The sequence below is a fragment of the Panthera tigris genome, chromosome B3 (assembly GCF_018350195.1).
Source record: "Panthera tigris isolate Pti1 chromosome B3, P.tigris_Pti1_mat1.1, whole genome shotgun sequence".
Classification (NCBI taxonomy): domain Eukaryota; kingdom Metazoa; phylum Chordata; class Mammalia; order Carnivora; family Felidae; genus Panthera; species Panthera tigris.
Genome location: NC_056665.1, coordinates 28316189 through 28336622, shown reverse-complemented (window position 1 = coordinate 28336622; position 20434 = coordinate 28316189).

Genomic DNA, 20434 nt, shown 5'->3' with positions numbered 1-20434 from the left:
ATATATGCCCAATACACCTTGAATTTGTATTCTATCACTTCATCTACAGTGTAAAACAAAACGAAACAAAACAAAACCCTTTGGAATCTAACTTTGAGACTCAGTCCTGGACAGGGTGAAGTAGTAATCTGATTGAAAATGTGTGGCTGAGAACCAGAAGCTCACTTAAAGCCCATGTTTTGCAGGAGTGTTAGGGAGCTCCAGGAACTTCTATGAAAAATGTTCTCAGAATATTTAAACAACTGGTAGATTCTGGTCTAGTCAGGATCCATTTGCTGTGACTTTTTGCATTATCCAGACAACAGCTGAAAGTAAATCTTTTGTGGTTTTCATAGTTAAGTGGCCAGATTTAGAATACTTGATGCCCATCATTATTGGGCATCCACTAGAACCACAATGTCGGTGGGTGGGGGAAGGGGAAGTGGGTAGGTGGGGTGCGTGGGGTGTTTAGGGCCGTTTTTTCTCCTAAGCATGCTTGTGATACGCTCACTCCATTTACTGTTTCCACATGATTTGTTACTAAATTGGCCTCTGTCAAGATTGCTTTTTGGGAATTGTTCAAGTTTTCTTCTGTCAGCCATTCCCCCCCCCCCCCCCCCCCGCCCCCCGCCCCAGCGATTCCTCCAAGTCTGCACTTGCGTTTGCCCCTGGCTCAGAGAGAGATGGGGTTGAACAGATATGATCACTGCAGGGTCTGTTGGGGTCATTCTCCCCTAGTTAGCTGGGCTCTGGCGGTGTATACGTGTTGCACCCTGTACCTGGCCGCCTGCCATGCTCTGGCCTGCGGAGTACAGGTGTGCGCACCTTCTACATGGCAGTGGCGACGGAACGACGCGCCCTGAGTGTCCCGCCTTTTAGTCTTTTCTGCAACTCATCCACCCACCGCCCTGAGCAGGATGCGGGCCCCGCTCCTTTCCCTCCATGAGCCCGGAGGCTCCCACGGGGAAGCTTCACAGCAGTACTCCCCAGCTGTCCCACGCAGAGCTGAGGCAGGTGGCCCTCGGGGCTGTCCCTAGGAAGCACCTTAGGCGGCCGGAGGGGAGCGCAGCCAGGGTTTTTCGGTTGCCTCCTTCCTGTCCATTGGCGTCGGGCGTGGGCGGGCCGGCTGGATCGGGGTGGGGGGCGGAGGGGGGGCGAGCAGGGGCGGTGGGCGGTGGGGGGGGGGGTGCACCGCGCAGAGGAGAGAGCTGCCAGAGCTGGGGCGTGAGCGCGGAGGGAGGAGCGCCAGGAGGAAGAGGCCGAGCCGGGAGAGCCCCCGCCCCGGGAGGAAGGGGAGGAGGCCGGGTGTTTCCTGGCGCATTCCCGGCCCGCCCGAGTGACTCACTCAGCCTGGAAACTCCCAGGGCCCGTCCGGGACCCCCGAGCCGCCGCCGCCGCTGACCCAGGTGAGGAAGGCTGCTGCCCCCGCCCAGCTCCATAAACCCTGTGAGGTCCAGGCGGCCCTCGGAACCGAGTCGGGCATTGCGGCGGCGGTACCCGGCCGGGGCCCCGTGGGCGGCCAGGACTTGGTTCTCCGCGGCGCGGCCTCCCCGGCGGCGCGGCCTCCCGGGATCGCTTTGGCCCACGGACCCCTGTTTCCGTGCCTTCGAACCCCCAGTTCCAGCGCATCCCGGTCTATGCGCCCTTCGAAACCCTCACATTCCCGGCCCCAGCGCTCTCCGGCCCCTGACTCCTCATCCAGCGCCCCCGGCCCCTGCGCCCCGGCATTCCGGATCCCGACCCCCCCCCCCCCCCCCCGCACGTGGCAGAGCTCAGCGGAGAGGGTATATTGGTGTTTTGTAGTTATTGTTGGAAAGTAAGGCGCAGACAGCTTGCAGTGAGATCGTGCGGCGAGACCTGAACCAGTTTTTGCTCATTTTGTGCCCCTATCTGAGGGAAGGAGGAGACACTGGCCAAGCGAAACCATTTTGCAGAATCTTGGAGACGAGTTTTAGGCTTTGTTAAGGCGCGGGGATTGTTACGTGGGCTGCGCTGTTCCTACAGCCATACTGAGTGTATTTTAAGGATGAAATACGTGCGCTTAGTTTGCAGCACATTGTGGGTGTGAGAAAAAGGGTGAGAGGGTAATTTGGGAATGGGGTTTAAGGAGCGTTGTTTAAGCTGAGAGGCGTCCAGACTATGTCCACTTTAGTGTTATGTCTAAACAGTACAGATAGCAATTGCTATTAAACCTAGTGTTGGATGATCTGTGCTTCTGTGGGCGACTGAGACTTTGTAGTGTTTCTTTTCTAGTAGTAGAGGGTACTGTGTGCCACATTGGACGGTTTTTACTGCTTTGTGAGCCCAGTGGTATTTCTTGGCCTTTTTCTAATATTATTCCTTCGATGACTAGTGATTGAAGTAGCATTGATACCTGGTACTGTAGATCAGATTGCTGTGCTTGACCCCTCGTCACCAACTCTTGGTGATTGTGCCAGAAAATCCTGTCCAGGTTCATCAGCCAGAGGTGGCAGTTTCTGATGCTGTGTGCTGGAATGCCTGAACCTATGAGGGTCCCACCCCTGCTGTCCCTTATCCCTGCAGGTTGTTAGTGGTTTTCCGTGTGAAATGTAGATGTGCAGGCACAGAGCTGAAAAGAAATCACGTTTTAAATAAATGGGGGACACAGCAAGTATGCATTTGTAGGAATTCAATAGGAATTTGGTGCTGTTTCATTCCCTGCTGCCTTTCCCCCCTAGAGCATCATCTCTGTGACAGAGGCAAATAGAATTGTGGTGGAAATACATTTCCTGTGTTAATACATATTTACATGTGTTTGTGTGCTGATAGGTTGCTCAAAGAAAATTTTCCTTTATTTTGGTATGTGCGTTTATTTGGATTTATTTTTAAATTTACATGCAGTAAAGTTACCTTTTTGGTGTATGGTTCAATGAGTTTTGACAAATGCATAGTCATATGACTCCCATCACAATCAAGATACAGAGCAGTTCTGTCACCCGCCAAATTCCTTCAACTGTCTTTTTGTAGGCAGCCCTTCCTCCCATTTTCAACTGCCGGCAATCACTGAGTTGTTGTCAATTGTTACAGTTTTGCTTTTTCCAGAATGTCGTATATGGTCTTTGAGTCCGGCTTATTAGTTCACTTAGCGTGATGAATTTGAGATTAATCCATTTGCTAGTTTATCCCCAAGGGGTAAAGACATGAAGGTTTGAAAAGTGTACGTTTAGGATACAGCCTGAGAGATTCAAGCAGTATTTAAAAAATTTTTCTTTAATGCTTATTTATTTTTGAGAGAGAGAGAGAGAGAGACCGAGCTCGAGCAGGGAAGGGGCAGAGAGAGAGAGGGAGAAACAGAATCCGAAGCAGGTTCTAGGCTCTGAGCTGTCAGCATGGAGCCTGATGCGGCACTTGAACTCATAGACCGCGAGATCATGACCTGAGCTGAAGTCAGACGCTCAACTGACTGAGCCACCCAGGGGGCCTCAAGTAACATATATTTTTTAATTAATTTAATTTTTTTTAATTTACATTCAAATTAGTTGGCATATAGTGCAACAATGATTTCAGGAGTAGATTCCTTAATGCCCCTTACTCATTTAGCCCATCCCCCCTCCAACAACCCCTCCAGTAACCCTCTGTTCTCCATATTTAAGAGTCTCTTATGTTTTGTCCCCCTCCCTGTTTTTATATTATTTTTGCTTCCCTTCCCTTGTGTTCATCTGTTCTGTGTCTTAAAGTCCCCATATGAGTGAAGTCATATGATATTTGTCTTTCTCTGACTGACTAATTTCACTTAGCATAATACCCTCCAGTTCCATTCACGTAGTCGCAAATGGCAAGCTTTCATTCTTTTTGATTGCTGAGCAATACTCCATTGTATGTATCCGTGGTGTGTGTGTGTGTCTGTGTGTGTGTGTGTGTGTATACACACACACACAGACACACACAGACACACACACACACACACACACACACACACACACACACACAAAACCACATCTTCTTTATCCATTCATCCATTGATGGGCATTTGGGCTCTTTCCATACCTTGGCTATGGTGATAATGCTGCTATAAACATTGGGGTGTATATGTCCCTTTGAACAGCACACCTGTATCCCTTGGATAAATACCTAGTAGTGCAATTGCTGGGTCATAAGGTAGTTCTATTTTTAGTCTTTTGAGGAACGTCCACACTTTCCAGAGTGGCTGCACCAGCTTGCATTCCCACCAACAATGCAAAAGAGATTCTCCTTATCTGCATCCTCGCCAACATCTGTTGTTGCCTGAGTTGTTAATGTTAGCCATGCTGCCAGGTAGGTGTAAGGTGGTGACTCATTGTGGTTTTGATTTGTATTTCCCTGATGATGAGTGATGTTGAGCATTTTTTCATGTGTCAGTTGGCCACTGGATGTCTTCTCTGGAGAAGTGTCTATTCATGTCTTTTGCCCGTTTCTTCACTGGATTCTTTGTTTTTTGGGTGTTGAGTTTGATTAGTTCTTTATACATTTATACATAGTATACATTGGATACTAACCCTTTATCTGATATGTCATTTGCAATATCTTCTCCCATTCTGTCAGTTGCCTTTTAGTTTGGCTAATGGTTTCCTTTGCTGTGCAGAAGCTTTTTAGTTTGATAAGATCTCAGTCGTTCATTTTTGCTTTTGTTTCCCTTGCCTCTGGAGACATGTTGAGTAAGAAGTTGCTGTGGCCAAGATCAAAGAGGTTTCTGCCTGCTTTCTCCTCAAGGATTTTGATGGCTTCCTGTCTTACATTGAGGTCTTTCATCCATTTTGAGTTTATTTTTGTGTATGATGTAAGAAAGTGGTCCAGGTTCATTCTGCATGTCGCTGTCCAGTTTTCCCAGCACCACTTGCTGAAGAGACTGTCTTTATTCCATTGGATATTCTTTCTTGCTTTGTCAAAGATTAGTTGCCCATATGTTTGTGGGTCCATTCCTGGGTTCTCTATTCTGTTCCATTGATCTGAATGTCTATTCTTGTGCCAGTACCATACTGTCTCTTGATGATTATAGCTTGTAGTATAGCTTGAAGTCCGGGATTGTGATACCTCCTGCTTTGGTTTTCTTTTTCAAGATTGCATTGGCTATTCGGGGTCTTTTCTGGTTCCATACAAATTTTAGGATTATTTGTTCTAGCTCTTTGAAGAATGCTGGTGTTATTTTGATAGAGATTGCATTGAATATGTAGATTGCTTTGGGTAGTATCGTTATTTTAATAATATTTGTTCTTCCTATCCAGGAGCCTGGAATCTTTTTCCTTTGTGTGTGTGTGTGTGTGTGTGTGTGTGTGTGTCTTCTTCAATTTCTTTCATAAGCTTTCTGTAGTTTCAGTGTATAGATTTTTCACCTCTTTGGTTAGATTTATTCCTAGGTATTTTATGGGTTTTGGTGCAACTGTAAATGGGATCGATTCCTTGATTTCTCTTTCTGTCGCTTCATTGTTGGTGTATAGGAATGCATCCGATTTCTGTGCATTGATTTTATATCCTGCCACTTTGCTGAATTCATGAATCAGTTCTAGCAGTTTTTTGGTGGAATATTTTGTGTTTCATCTGTGAAGAGTGAAAGTTTGACTTCCTCCCGGCTGATTTGGATGCCTTTTATTTCTTTGTGTTGTCTGATTGCAGAGACTAAGACTTCCAGTACTGTGTTGAATAACAGTGGCGAGAGTGGGCATCCCTGTCTTGTTCCTGACCTTAGGGGGAAAGCTCTCAGTTTTTCCCTATTGAGGATGATATTAGCATTGGGTCGTTCAAATATGGCTTTTATGATCTTGAGGTATGATCCTTCTATCCCTACTTTCTTGAGGGTTTTTATCAAGAAAGAATGCTGTATTTTGTCAAATGCTTTCTCTGCATCTGTTGAGAAGATCATACAGTTCTTGTCCTTTCTTTTATTGATGTGATGAATCATGTTGTTTTGTGGATATTGAGCCAACCCTGCATCCCAGATATAAATCCCACTTGGTCGTGGTGAATAATATTTTTAAAGTATTGTTGGATCCGGTTGGCTAATATCTTGTGGAGGATTTTTGCATCCATGTTCATCAGGGAAATTTGTCTATAGTTCTCCTTTTTAGTGGGGTCTCTGTCTGGTTTTGGAATCAGGGTAATGCTGGCTTCAGAGACAGAGTTTGGAAGTTTTCCTTCCATTTCTATTTTTTGGAGAAGTTTCAAGAGAATAGGTGTTAACTCTTCCTTAAATGTTTGGTAGAATTCCCCTGGAAAGCCATCTGGCCCTGGACTCTTGTTTTTGGCAGATTTTTTATTACTAATTCGATTTCCTTACTGGTTATGGCTCTGTTCAAATTTTCTATTTCTTCCTGTTTCAGTTTTTGGTAGTGTATATGTTTCTAGGAATTTGTCCATTTCTTCCAGAATGCCCATTTTGTTGGCATATAATTGCTCATAATATTCTCTTACTGTTTTTATTTCTGTTGTGTTGGTTGTGATCTCTCCTCTTTCATTCTTCATTTTATTTATTTGGGTCCCCTCCTTTTTTTTTTTTTTTGACCAAACTGGCTAGTGGTTTATCAATTTTGCTAATTCTTTCAAAGAACCAGCTTCTGGTTTCATTGATCTGTTCTACTGGTTTTTTTTGGTTTCAATAGCATTAATTTCTGCTCTAATCTTTATTATTTCCTGTCTTCTGCTGATCTTGGGTTTTATTTGCTGTTCTTTTACCAGCTCTTTAAGGCATAAGGTTAGGTCATATATCTGAGATCTTTCTTCCTTCTTTAGGAAAGCCTGGATTGCTATATACTTTCCTCTTATGACCGCCTTTGCTGCGTCCCAGAGGTTTTGGGTTGTGGTGTTATCATTTTCATTGGCTTCCATGAACTTTTTAATTTCCTCTTTAACTTCTTGGTTGGCCCATTCATTCTTCAGTAGGGTGTTCTTTAGTCTCGAAGTATTTGTTACCTTTCCAAATTTTTTCTTGTGGTTGATTTCGAGTTTCATAACGTTGTGGTCTGAAAATATGCACGGTGTAATCTTGAGTAATATTTTTAAGTCATGAAAAGAATGATAAAACTTCGTTATTAAAAAATTAAAGAACTCTGTGTGTGTGTGTATATATATAAATATATATATTATACATAACATATATAATACATATACTTTAACCTTATTTATTTTGAGAGAGAGAGTGTGCAATCAGGGAAGGGGCAGAGAGAGAGGGAGAGAGAGAATCCCAAGCAGGCTTTGTGCTATCAGTGCAGAGCCCAGTGCAGGGCTTGATCCCATGAACCATGAGTTCATGACCTAAGCCAAAACCAAAAGTCAGACACTTAACTGACTGAGCAACCCAGGCACCCCCAGAACTATATATATTAAAGAGAAATTTCCTCAGTACTTCTGTGGTACTATATAGCCTTTTCTGTACATACACATAGTTTTTGTTTTTTTTGTGTGTGTTCTTTTGGTAACATAATGAGATTATATTGCATATATCACTGTACCTATCCATTTGATGATTTTGGCTCATTTAAAGATCTTGGAGATATTTATATGTTGGCATACACAGTGTATATACACAAATTTTCCTTCATTCCTTTTTAATATCTGTATAGTGTTCCATAACATGGACATATTATAATATATATAATCAGTTTCTTATTAATTGACATTGTTGTTTCACATTTGTCACCACCATAGTCAATACTTTTGTTTCTATCTTTGTGCACATACTCAGGCTTATCATTCTGGAAGTGAGTTTGGGTTTAAATAATACCTTGAGTACCTATGCTCCAGCAATGTTCTAAGCCAGGGTTATTTTTCCTATAAAGGTCCAGAGAGTGAATATTTGTCACAACTACCTCATTTCACTGTTGTAACATCAAAGCGGCATAGACAATATATAATGAGAGTGTGGCTGTGTTTCAATAAAAGTTTAATTACAGAAACACCAGTGTGGCTAACTCTAGTTCTGGGTACTTTACATACTACGTATCCTTGCAGCCCTCAAATGTAGGTGCAGTTATTAGGCCCACTTTATGGATGAGAAAATTGACAAAGAGAAATGAAGTATGTGTCCAAGGTTATGTGCCTGGTAAGTAGCAGAGCCAGCATCTGACTGCATACATCCAAGCATCTGACTGCATACATCAAGTTGAAAATGAGAAAGAAGCTGCCCCAAATACCTTCCCCAAAATGTTAGATCCTAGGACCTGACCCTCACACACACTTACTGAATCACTAGCTTATGATTCTTTTAAGGCAATATGCTTACTCAGCACTCCAGGAGCACTTGCCTTCCCACTCCTCAGATGGGCCAGTGTTCCCTTTGTCCCTCTCACTGTGTGACTGTGTCCTGGCTTTTGATTTGTGTTTTACTAGCATCACCTTATAGAGAGGTCAGCTCAGTGTCTGGACCACCCAGCTACCCAGTGGTAGGAAAGACAGACTTGAGCAGGTGAGATCAAGCTGGGTCCTGGCAAGTCTGCTGCTTTGAGTTGTTGATGTCTGCTCCAATATCATTACATGAGCCCAGGTGGGCACATTGCTTGGCCTGCCTTGACTCATTTTCCTTCTTTGGAGTCATGGGGAAAGTACCTATTAGATTGTTACGAAGATCAAATGAGATAATACAGGAAAAATTCTGTAGAAGGGACAGCTACTATTAGTGCTATGTTTTCTAAAGCTTTTATATTAGAAAAAAATTTATTTTATAAAAGTGTGAAGTTTTAAGTAACTAACCTATCTCCTCTACTTTTATTGTTTTTGCAACCAAAATTTAGCCAGCTCTTAGCAGCCCCACGTATAGTATGTATTAATTACATCTACATAATGTAAGAACTTTAATTTAGGCATTTCAATAAGGACAGAAAAAGAAAAAAAAGGCATAGAATTTGGCAGGGAAAATGAAACTGTCCCTTATTTGCAGATGACATGATGATCTGTACAGAAAATCCAAGGCATCTATGAGAAAACTATTAGGACTAGTAAGTGAGATTAGCAAGGTCACAAAATACAAAGTCAATACATGTAAGTCAATCATTCTGTATACTAGCAACATACGATTAGAAAGTGACATTTTAAAATACCATATTCAGGGGCACTGAGTGGCTCAGTCGGTTGAGCAACCGACTCTTGGTTTCAGCTAAGGTCATAATTCCAGGGTTGTGGGATTGAGCCCTTCTGGGCTCTGCGCTGAACGTGGAGGCTGCTCGAGATTCTCTCTCTCCCCACCTTGTATTCTCTCTCTCTAAAAATAAACATAAAAATTAAAATAAAATACCGTTTTCAGTAGTTTAAAAAAATCAAATACTTAGATATAAATCTAAAAACACAGGAACTGTATCCTGAAAACGACAAAATGCTGATGAGTGAAACAAAGATGATGTAAATAAATGGAGAAGCATACTATGGTCCTGAGTTGGAACACTCAACATGGTAAAGATGTCAGTTCTCTTCAAATTGATGCATAAGTTTAACACAAGTCCAGTAAGATATCTCAGCGAAAAAATATTTTAAACAACTTATTGAGGTATAATGTACATAATTTATTTACTTTAAGCATATAGTGATTTATAGTAGATTTACAGGGTTGTGTAGCCATCACCATAATCCAGTTTTAAAACATACTTTTCACCCCAGTAAGATTCCACGTGATCTTTTATAATCTCCATTTCTAACCCAGCTCTAGCTAATTGCTAATTTACTTTGTCTTCTATAGAGTTGCTTTTTCTGGTCATTTAACATAAATGGAAGTATACAGTTTGTAGTTTTTATGTTCTTTCACTTAAAATTCTGTTTTTGGAAGTTCATTTCTGTTGTAGCATGTATCAGTATTTCATTCCTTTTTAGTACATTTATATTGTTATGTAACCATCACCACTATTCATCTCCAGAACTTTTTCATCATCTCAAACTGAAACTCTGTGCCCATTAAACAAAAACTCCTCATTCTTACATTTCCCTAGCACCTGGCAACCACCATTCTACTATCTGTCTGTGAACTTGACTATTCCAGATATCTATATAAGTGCAATAATATAATATTTGTCCTTTTTTTTCTGGCTTATTTCACTTAGTAAGGCCATCCACTTTTATCATGTATTAGAATTTAATTCCTTTTTAAGGTTGAATAATATTTCCTTGTATGTATATACCATATTTTCTTTGTCCATTCATCTGTTGATGAACATTTAGGTTGTTTCCACCTTTTCCTGTTGTAGAATGCTGCTATGAACATGGATATACAGATACCTCCTTGAGATCCTGTTTTCAATTCTTTTGGGTATATCCCCAGAAATAGAATTGCTGGATTATATGGTAATTCAATGTTTAGTTTTTTTTTTAGGAATTGCTATACTGTTTAACACAGCAGCTGCACCAGCATTCCCATCAGCAATGTACAAGGGTTCCAGTTTCTTCACAACCTCACTAACACTTGTTATTTTCTGGTTTGTTGGTTTGTTTTTAAACAAATATTTTTTGTATGTTTTACATTTTATTTTTGAGAGAGAGAGAGAGACAGAGCAGAAGTCGGGGAGAGGCAGAGGGAGAGGGAGACACAGAATCTAAAGCAGGCTCCAGGCTCTGAGCTGTCAGCACAGGGCCCGACGTGGGGCTCAAACTCTTGAACTGTGAGATCATGACCCGAGCTGAAGTCATAATGCTTAACCGACTGAGCCATCCAGGCGCCCCATGTTGGTTTGTTTGTTTTGATAACCATCCTAATGGGTATGAAAGTGCATCACATTCTGATTTGGATTTGTATTTCTCTAGTGATTAGTAATGTTGAGCATCTTTTCATGTAGTTATTTGCCATTTATATATCTTTGGAGAAATGTCTGTTCAAGTCATTTGTACATTTTTAAATTATGTTGTTTGTCTTTCTGCTGTTGAGTTGTGGTAATTCTTTATATATTTTAGATGTGAATCTCTCATCAAATAATCATTTGCAAATATTTTCTCCCATCCTGTGGGTTGTCTTTTCACCACTGACAGAATCCTTGGGTGCATATACTAGTTTTTAACTTTCATGTCTAATTTATCTATATTTCTTTGTGGTCAGTCTTTTGGTACATATCTAAGAAATCCTTGCCAAATCCAGTGTTATGAAGCTTTTCCTAATATATTTCCTTCTTAAGAGTTTTTTTTAGTTTTAGCTTTTATGTTTAGGTTTTTTATTTATTTGAGTTAGCTTTATATATAGTGTAAGGTAATGGCCCAGGTTAATTCTTTTGCATGTAAATATCCAGTTTCCCCAGCACCATTTGTTAAAAAGACTGTCCTTTTTGGGGTGCCTGGGTGGCTCAGTCGGTTAAGCGACTGACTTCAACTCAGGTCATGATCTTGCGGTTTGTGAGTTCAAGCCCCACGTCAGGCTCTGTGCTAATAGCTCAGAGCCTGAAACCTGCTTCAGATTCTTTGTCTCTCTCTCTCTCTCTCTCTCTCTCTCTCTCTCTCTCTCTGCCCTTCCCCCACTCACGCTCTGTCTCTTCTTCCTTCAAAAATAAATAAACATTTAAAAAAAAAAGACTGCCCTTTTCCCATGGAATGGTCTGGACACCCTTGTTGAAAATCATTTGACTGTATATGCAAGGGTTTATTTCTAGTACTATTCTGTTTCACTGGTCAGTGTGTCAGTCTTTATGCCAGTGCCACATTGTTTTATTATTGTTGCTTCATAGTAAGTTTTAAATTCAGTAAGTGTGATACCTCTGACTTTGCTGTTCTTGTTCAAAATCATTTGGCTCCTCTGGGTACCTTGTAACTCTACATTAATTTGGGGGTGTGATTTTCTATTTTTGCAAAAAATGCTGGTGGTATTTTGAAAGAGATTACATCAAACCTGTAGATGGCTTTGGGTTATATTGTCATCTTAGCAATATGAGGTTTTCTAAACCATGAACATAGAATGTATTTATTTGTATCCATGAACATGGAATATACTTATTACTTTCAGCACTGTTTTGTGTTGTATGAGTCTTTCACCTCCTTATTCTTAAATATGTATTTTTCTTTCCTTTTTTTAAATTTTATTTTAATTCCACTGTAGTTAGCATACAATATAATTAACATATAGTGTAATATTAGTTTCAGGTGTACATATAGTGATTCAACAAATTTCTATATTACTCAGTGCTCATCATGGTAAGTGTACTATTATTAATCCTTTCATGTGTTTCACCCACCTCCCCTCTGGTAATCATCAGTTTGTTCTATATAGTTAAGTGTCTGTTACATGGTTTGTCTGTCTTTTCCTTGATCATTTGTTTTGTTTCTTAAATTCCACACAAGAAATTGTATGGTATTTGCCTTTCTCTGCCTGACCGATTTCACTTAACATTATATCCTCTAGATCCATCCATGTTGTTGCAAATGGCAAGATTTCATTCTTTTTTTATGGCTGAGTACTATTGCATTCTATGTATATATCACATCTTCTTTATCCATTCATCTATTCATGAGTGGTTTCCATAATTTGGAGGTGTAAATAATGTTTGCAATAAACATAGGGTTGCATATATCTTTTCAAATTAGAGTTTTCCTATTCTTTGGATAAATACCCAGTAGTGGGATTACTGGATGATAGAGTAATACTATTTTTAGTTTTAAAGAACCTCCATATTGTTTTCCAGAGTGGTTGCACCAGTTTGCCTTCCAGCAACAGTACCCAAGGGTTCCTCTTCACATCCTAACCAACACTTGTTTCTTGTGTTTTTTTATTTTAGCCATTTGGATAGGTGTGAGGTGATATCTCATTATTAGTTTCGATTTGCATTTCCCTGTTGGTGAGTGATGTGTCTGTTGGCCATCTGGATGTCTTTGGAGAAATGTCTGTTCATGTCTTCTCATTTCTTTTCTTTCTTTCTTTCTTTCTTTTTTTTTCCTTTTTTTTTTTTTTTTCCTTTTTTTTTTGAAAGAGAGAGCATGTAAGCAGGGGAGAGGGGTAAGGGAGAGAGAGAAAAGCTTAAGCTCAGTCACACAACCCTGGGATCATGACCTGAGTTGAAATCAAGAGTCAGGCGCTCAACCAACTGAGCCTACCCAGTGTTGCAGGGAGTATGGCCGGAGTCGCAAAAGATGAGTCCGCAAAGTGCAGTTAAGTGAAGGTCCTCATACTCAAGTCGGATTGAGGCCCCGAATCCAGAATGAAGCTTCTTTTTATTAGGATAATTGCTAAAGACTATGTGCATAAAGTCAGCTAAGCAAGTGTGTTAATCAATCTAATGGTTTAGCTTTTCAAGGTTGAATTTCGAGTTAATTGGTTTCTATAACACTAGGAAGGGTCCAGTGTTAAGGAGGATCCGGCCCCGGACAAAGTTAATGGCTCTAGGCGTTCCTTATAAGCCTAACTGCAGCTGCATTCAGCTGTGTAAATATGTCCTAAGGCCTTGCACCTTCTCCAGGCCTTCCCTTTTGAAGTCCTTTCCTTTGATGCTCCTCTCCTGCATCTCCCACAACCCAGGCTCATTTCTTAATTGGATTAGTTTTTGGGTGTTGAGTTGTATCAGTTCTTTATATATTTTGGATACCAATCCTGTACTGGATATGTCCTTTGCAGATAGCTTCTCCCATTCCATGGGTTGCCTTCAGCTATGTTAATTGTTTCCTTTGCTGTCAGAAGCTTTTTATTTTGATGTAGTCCCAGTAGCTGATTTTTGCTTTAAGTTACCTTGCGTCAGGAGACATTTCTAGAAAAATGTTGATGTGGCCAATGTCAGAGAAATTACTGCCATGCTCTTTTCTAGGATTTTTTGGTTTCATGTCTCACATTTAATTCTTTAATCCATTTTGAGTTTAATTTTGTATATGGTATAAGAAAGTGGTCCAGTTTCATTCTTCTGCTTGTGGCTGACCAGTTTTCCTAACACCATTTGTTGAAAAGACTGTCTTTTTTCCATTGCATTTTCTTTTCTGCTTTATCAAAGATTAGTTGCCATGTAGTTGCGGGTTTACTTCTAGGTTGTCTCTTCTGTTTCATTGTTCTGTGTCTGTTTTTGTGCCAGTACCATACTGTTTTGATCACTACAGCTTTGTAATATATATAACTTGAAGCCTGGAACTGTGATACTTCAGCATTGCTTTTCTTTTTCAAAATTTAGGGTCTTTTGTGGTTCCATACAAATTTTAGGGTTTTTTGTTCTAGTTCTGTGAAAAGTGTGGTTAGTATTTGGATAGGAATTCCATTAAATCTGTAGATTGCTTTGGGTAGTATAGGGATTGATACAATTTTTATTCTTCCAATACATGAGCACTGAATGTCTCTCCATTTCTTTGTGTCATCTTCCTTTCTTTGATCAGTGTTTTATAGTTTTCAGAGTACAGGTCTTTCACCTCCTTGGTTAGGTTTATTCCCAGGTATCTTGTTATTTTTGGTGCATTTGTAAATGGGATTGTTTCTTTAATTTCCCTTTTTTTTAATGTATAGAAATGCAACAGGTTTCTGCACATTGATTACTTGTATCCTGCGACTTTACCAAATACCTTTATGAGTTCTAGTAGCTTTTTGGTAGAGTTGTCCAGGTTTTCTAAATACAGTATCATGTCATCTGCAAATAGTGAAAATTTTACTTCTTCCTTACCAGTTTGGATGCCTTTTATTTCTTTTTGTTGTCTAATTGCTATGGCTAGGACTTCTAGTACTGTATTGAATAAAAGTGATGAGAGTGGACATCCTTGTCTTTTTCATGGTCTTAGGGGAAAAGCTCTCAGTTTTTTCCCATTGAACTCTCAGTTTTTCATGTAAGGCTTTTATTAAGTTGAGGTATGTTCCTTCTAACTCTACTTTGTTGAGAGGTGGTTTTTGTTGTTTTTTGTTTTGTTTTGTTTTGTTTACCATGAACGTATGTTTTACTTTGTTAAATGCTTTTCCTTCTTCTTTTGAAAAGATCATATGGTTTTTTTATCCTTCCTCCTGTTGATGTGAAATATCACATTGATTGATTTGCAAATATTGAACTACCCTTGCATCCTGAGAATAAATCCCACTTGATAATGGTGAATTATTTTTTTAATCTATTGTTAGATTCAATTTGCTAGTATTTTGTTGAGGATTTTTGCATCTATGTTCCAGAGATACTGGACTGTAATTCTCTTTTTTTTTTTTTTAGTGCTATCTGGTTTTGGTGTCTGGGTATTGCTGGCCTCATAGAATGAATTTGGAAGTTTTCCTTTCTCTTCTATATTTTGGAATAGCTTGAGAAGAATAGGTATTAACTTTTTTTTTTTTAACGTTTATTTATTTTTGAGACAGAGAGAGACAAGAGCATGAACAGGGGAGGGGCAGAGAGAGAGGGAGACACAGAATCTGAAACAGGCTCCAGGCTCTGAGCTGTCAGCACAGAGTCCGATGCGGGGCTCGAACTCACGGACCGTGAGATCATGACCTGAGCCGAAGTCGGACGCTTAACTGACCGAGTCACCCAGGCGCCCCGGTATTAACTTTTTAAATGTTTGGTAGAATTCTCCTGTGAAGCTTTCTGGTCCTGGATTTTCATTTGTTGCAAGTTTTTTGATTAATGATTCAGTTTCATTGCTGATAATCAGTCTGTTCAAATTTTCTATTTCTCCTGCTTCAGTTTTTGGAGGTTATGTTTCTAGGAATTTATCCATTTCTTGTAGGTTGTCCAGTTTATTGGCCTGTAGTTTTTCATAATACTTGCTTAGAGTCATTTGTATTTCTATGATGTCAGTTGTTATTTCTCCTTTTTCATTGGTGATTTTGTTTGAGTTCTCCCTCTCTCTCTGTTTTATGAATCTGGTTGGAGGTTTATCAATTTTGTTGATTTTTTTCAAAGAATCAGCTCCTGGTTTCATTGATGTGTTCTATTGCTTTTTTAGTTTCTACACCATTTATTTCTGCTCTGATCTATTATTTCCTCCCTTCTGCTGGTTTGGGGGTTTGTTTATTGTTCTTTTTCTAGCTCTTTTATGTATAAGGTTACATTGTTTGAGATTCTTCTTGCTTCTTGAGGCATACCTGTATTGCTATAAACTTCCCTCTTAGAGCTACTTTTGCAGCATTCCAAAGATTTTGGATCATTGAGTTTTCATTTTCATTTGTCTCCAGGTATTTTTTTTTTATTTCCTCTTTGATTTCCAGGTTGACCCATTCATTGTTTAGTAGCATGCTTTCAACCTCAATATATTTGTGCTCTCCAGATTTTTTCTTGTGGTTGATAGCATTGTGGTCAGAAAAGAGGTATGGTATGACTGATCTTTATGAATTTGTTGAGATTTGTTTTGTGATCTAATATATGATCTGTTCTGGAGAATGTTCTGTGTGTACTTGAAAAGAATGTGTGACCTGGTGTTTTAGGATGGAATGTTCTGAATATATCTGTTAAATCCATCTGGTCCATTGTGTCAGTCAAAGACACTGTTTCCTTGTCGATTTTCTGTTTCAATAATGTGTCTGTTGATGTAAGTGGGGCATTAAAGTCCCTCACCATTAGTGAATTGCTACCGATTAGTTCCTTTATGTTTATTATTAACTGTTTTCTGTATTTGAGTGCTTTCCTATTGATTGCATAAGTATTACAATTGTTCTATCTTCTTGTTGGATTGTCCACTTTATTACCATATAGTGTCCTTCCTTGTCTCTTGTCACAATCTTTGTTTTATTTATTTTTGTTTTTTATTTTAATGTTCATTTTGAGAGAGTTTGCAGGTGCTTGTGCGAACAGGGGAAGAGAGAGAGAGTGAGATAATCCCAAGCAAGCTCCTGGAGCTTGGAGCCTGATGTAGGGCTCGATCCTACAACTGTGAGATTGCAACCCGAGCTGATACCAGAGTCAGCTGCTCAACTGATTGATTCACCCAAGCACCCCTACAGTCTTTGTTTAAAGTCTGTTTTGTTTGATATAAGTATTGTTATCCTGGTTTGCTTTTCACTTTTTTTACATGATAATCCTTTTCCATCTCTTCCCTTTTAGTCTGCATGTCTTTAGGTCAAGGAAGCATATAGATGGGTTTTGCTTTTTTGTTTTATTCATTTGTGTCTTTTGATTGAAGTGTTTAGTCCATTTGCATTCAAAATAATTATTGATAAGTATGTATTTATTGCCATTTTGTTACTTGTTTTGTGCTTGTTCTTGTAGTTCTTCCTTTCTTCTCTTGCTTTCTTTCATGGTTTGCTGGCTTTCTTTAGTCATATACTTGGATTCTTTTCTCTTTATCTTTTGCATATCCATTACTGGTTTTTGATATGTGGTTATCATTAGGTTTATATGTAACATCTTATGTATATAGTAGTCTATATTAAGTTGATGGTTGCTTATGTCAGAACTATTTGTGCCTTTCCCCCCAACATTTTAGGTATATGGTATCATACTTCACATCCTTTTAGTTTGTGAGTCTCTTGACTGAGTTGTATAGGTATACTAAATTTTACTGCTTTTGTGCTTCCTACTTTTCTTACTCCTACTTATGGTCTTTTCTTTCCACTCAAGAGTGGAACATTTCTTGTAGGGCTGATTTAGTGGTGATGAATTCCTTTAACTTTTGTTTGTCTGGGAAACTATCTGTCCTTCTGTTCTGAATGATAGTCTGACTGGATAGAGTATTCTTGATTGTGGGCTTTTTCTTCCAGCATTTGAATATATCATGCTACTCCCTTCTGGCCAGCAAAGTTTCTCCTGAAAAGTCCACTGATAGCTTTATGGTAACTATCTTCTTTTCTTTTGCTGCTTTTAAGTTTTTTCTTTATAACTAATGTTTGCCATTTAAATTACTGTATGTCTTAGGGTAGATTCCCTTGGGTTGATTTTGTTGGTAGCTGTCTGTGCCTCCTAGATCTAGATTTCTATTTTCTTCACCAGATTTAGGAAGTTTTCAGCTATTATTTCTTGACATAAATTTTTCTATTCTCTCTCTTTTCCTTCTGGGATCCCTATGATGAGAATGCTATTACACTTCATGATGTCACTGAATTCCCTTAGTCTGTTCTTATTTTTTATTATTTTTCTCTCTCCTGTTCAGCATGATTGCTTTTCATTACTGTGTCCTACAGGTCAGTGATCCATAGTTCTGTTTGCTCTTATATACTGTTTGTTCCCTTTAGTGTATTTTTAATTTCATTTATTGAGTTCTTCATCTCTAATTGGTTCTTTTTTGTTTTCTGTTTTTTTGAGGACCTCCTTGAAGTCCTCCATTCTTTACTCAAGTCTAGTAAGTATCTTTATGACCATTATTTAATTTTTTTAATATTTGAGAGAGAGAGAGAGAGAGAGAGAACATGAGTGAGGGAGGGGCAGAGAGCAAGATGGAGACACAGAATCCCGAGCAGGCTCCAGGCTCTGAGCTGTCAACACAGAGCCCGACGTGGGGCTTGAACTCACAAACTGTGAGATCATGACCTGAGCCGAAGCTGGATGCTCAACTGACTGAGGCACCCAGGTGCCCCAGTCACCATTGTTTTAAATTCTTTATAAGGCATATTACTTATCTCCATTTTGTTTGGGTCTCTTGCTGTGATTTTTCCTGTTCTTTCATTTGGGACATATTTCTTTGTCTCCTCATTTTGTCTAACTTTCTGTGTCTATTTCTATGTGTTAGGAAAGTCAGCTCTGTCTCCTGCACCTGAAAATAGTAGCCTTATGAAGAAGAGGTTCTGAAGTGCCCTACAGGGCAGTATCCCCTGTTCATCAGAATGTCACATTTCAGGGGTATCCCCCATGTGCCCTACTGTTGTGGCTGAGCTGATTTGCCTTCAGTCCAGTCATGTGCAGTGGCTTTCTTTGCCTGTTGTGGTCAAGATTTGGTTCCTTTGTTGTTAGTATGTTATTCTGGGGCTGTCTTGGTCTTTTTTTTTTTTTTTTTTTTTTTTTTTAAGTTTATTTGTTTATTTTGAGAGAGAGAGTGCAGGGGAGGGGCAGAGAGAGGAGAGAGAAAGAGAATCCTAAGCAGGCTCTGCACTGCCAGCATAGAGCCTGACAAGGGGCTCAAACTCAAGAACCATGAGATCATGACCTGAGCCAAAACCAAGACTTGGACACTTAACCGATTGTGCCACCCAGACACTCCAGGGCTGTCTTGGTCTTGAGTCAGTTCAGGCATTTGCCAGAGCTGCAGTAGCACTGAACTAAAGGTTGCTTTCCCTGTATTGTCTCCTGAAGATCTTTCATTAGTAGGTAGGGCCTGCAGTCAGACCAGATGTCTTCTCCTAGCCTACTGCTGGGGCCACTGTCTGACTGGTTGTGTGCCTAGGCAGAGGCACTTTGAAGTGGTGTTGGCCTGTGTTGGGGCTGCTTGCATACTGTTAGACTTGTGACACCTCTTTGGGTGAGCTCCAACCAAGAGTGTAGTGGATGGGGCAGTCCCCAGGAGAATGCGTAGGTTGGGCTCACAGTGCCTACAAGGTCCATGCTGGTCCATTGTAGGAAGGCACCTGCTGCTCCTTGGGAAAACTAGGCTCGTGGGTTTGGTGATGATGGGTCCACAGAAGTGCTTGGGGGTAGGGGTGGGGCATACTGTTAGCAAGGTAGGTGGAGAGTGTGGGAGAGCACTGGTTCTCAAAGGTGTGCTTGTATTATATCTATGCTGGTGAGTTGGGAGGGTGGAGAATGGCACCCACCAGCTCCTTTGTTCCTAGTGAAGTCTCCCAAAGATCCCTGCCCTTCCAGGTTATGTTCCAATATTAGTAAATAAATCTCCTTCCTGTATTCCCCAGGCGTTTTTCAAAATGTTGCTTCTCTCTTGTATCTGAGGGGGACTGTTTGTTGTGCATTGCTTGAAGGGTGGGGACTCAGTTTTCTATTGCCCTCAGGCTCTCCCAGAGCTGACTGAGCTCACTGGTTTTTAAGGTTTCTGGTGTGATTGTAAGAACTTGCAAAGTTAGGCTCCTCTGGTTTTGAAAACTGAATGTTATGGGGATTCATATATCCTGTGTGGGAGCCTTGTGTGGGGTTCTGCTCCTTTCACCTTTCCATGCTCATGGTGTACCTCCCTCCTGAGGACAGTTCTGTGGGTCCATTTGGCTCCCGACCATGTCTCCCCCCTTCCTACTTTCTTTTCTGTGGCCTCTTCTCTACATTTAGCTGTAGAGGGTCTATTCTGCCAGTTTTTAGGTTGTTTTTTGGGTCATTTACACTGATGTGGGTGTTATCTAGTTGTACCCACTGGACAAGGTAAGTTTGGGTTCTTCCTACTCCACCATCTTCCCTAGAAGTCCCTTTTTAAAATTTTGATGCTGTTGTAAATAGAATGTTTTCTTTATATCTCTTTTTGATTGTTAATTGTGACATAAAGAAATACAGCTGATTTTAATGTGTTGCTTTTGTATCTTGCAGTTTTGCTAAATCATTTATTAGCTCTAACGTTTTTTATTTTTATTTATTTTTTTTAATTTTTTTTTTAATATTTATTTATTTTTGAGACAGAGAGAGACAGAGCATGAATGGGGGAGGGTCAGAGAGAGAGAGGGAGACACAGAGACACAGCCCAGGCTCTGAGCTGTCAACGCAGAGCCCAACGCAGGGCTCGAACTCAAGACCGTGAGATCATGACCTGAGCCAAAGTC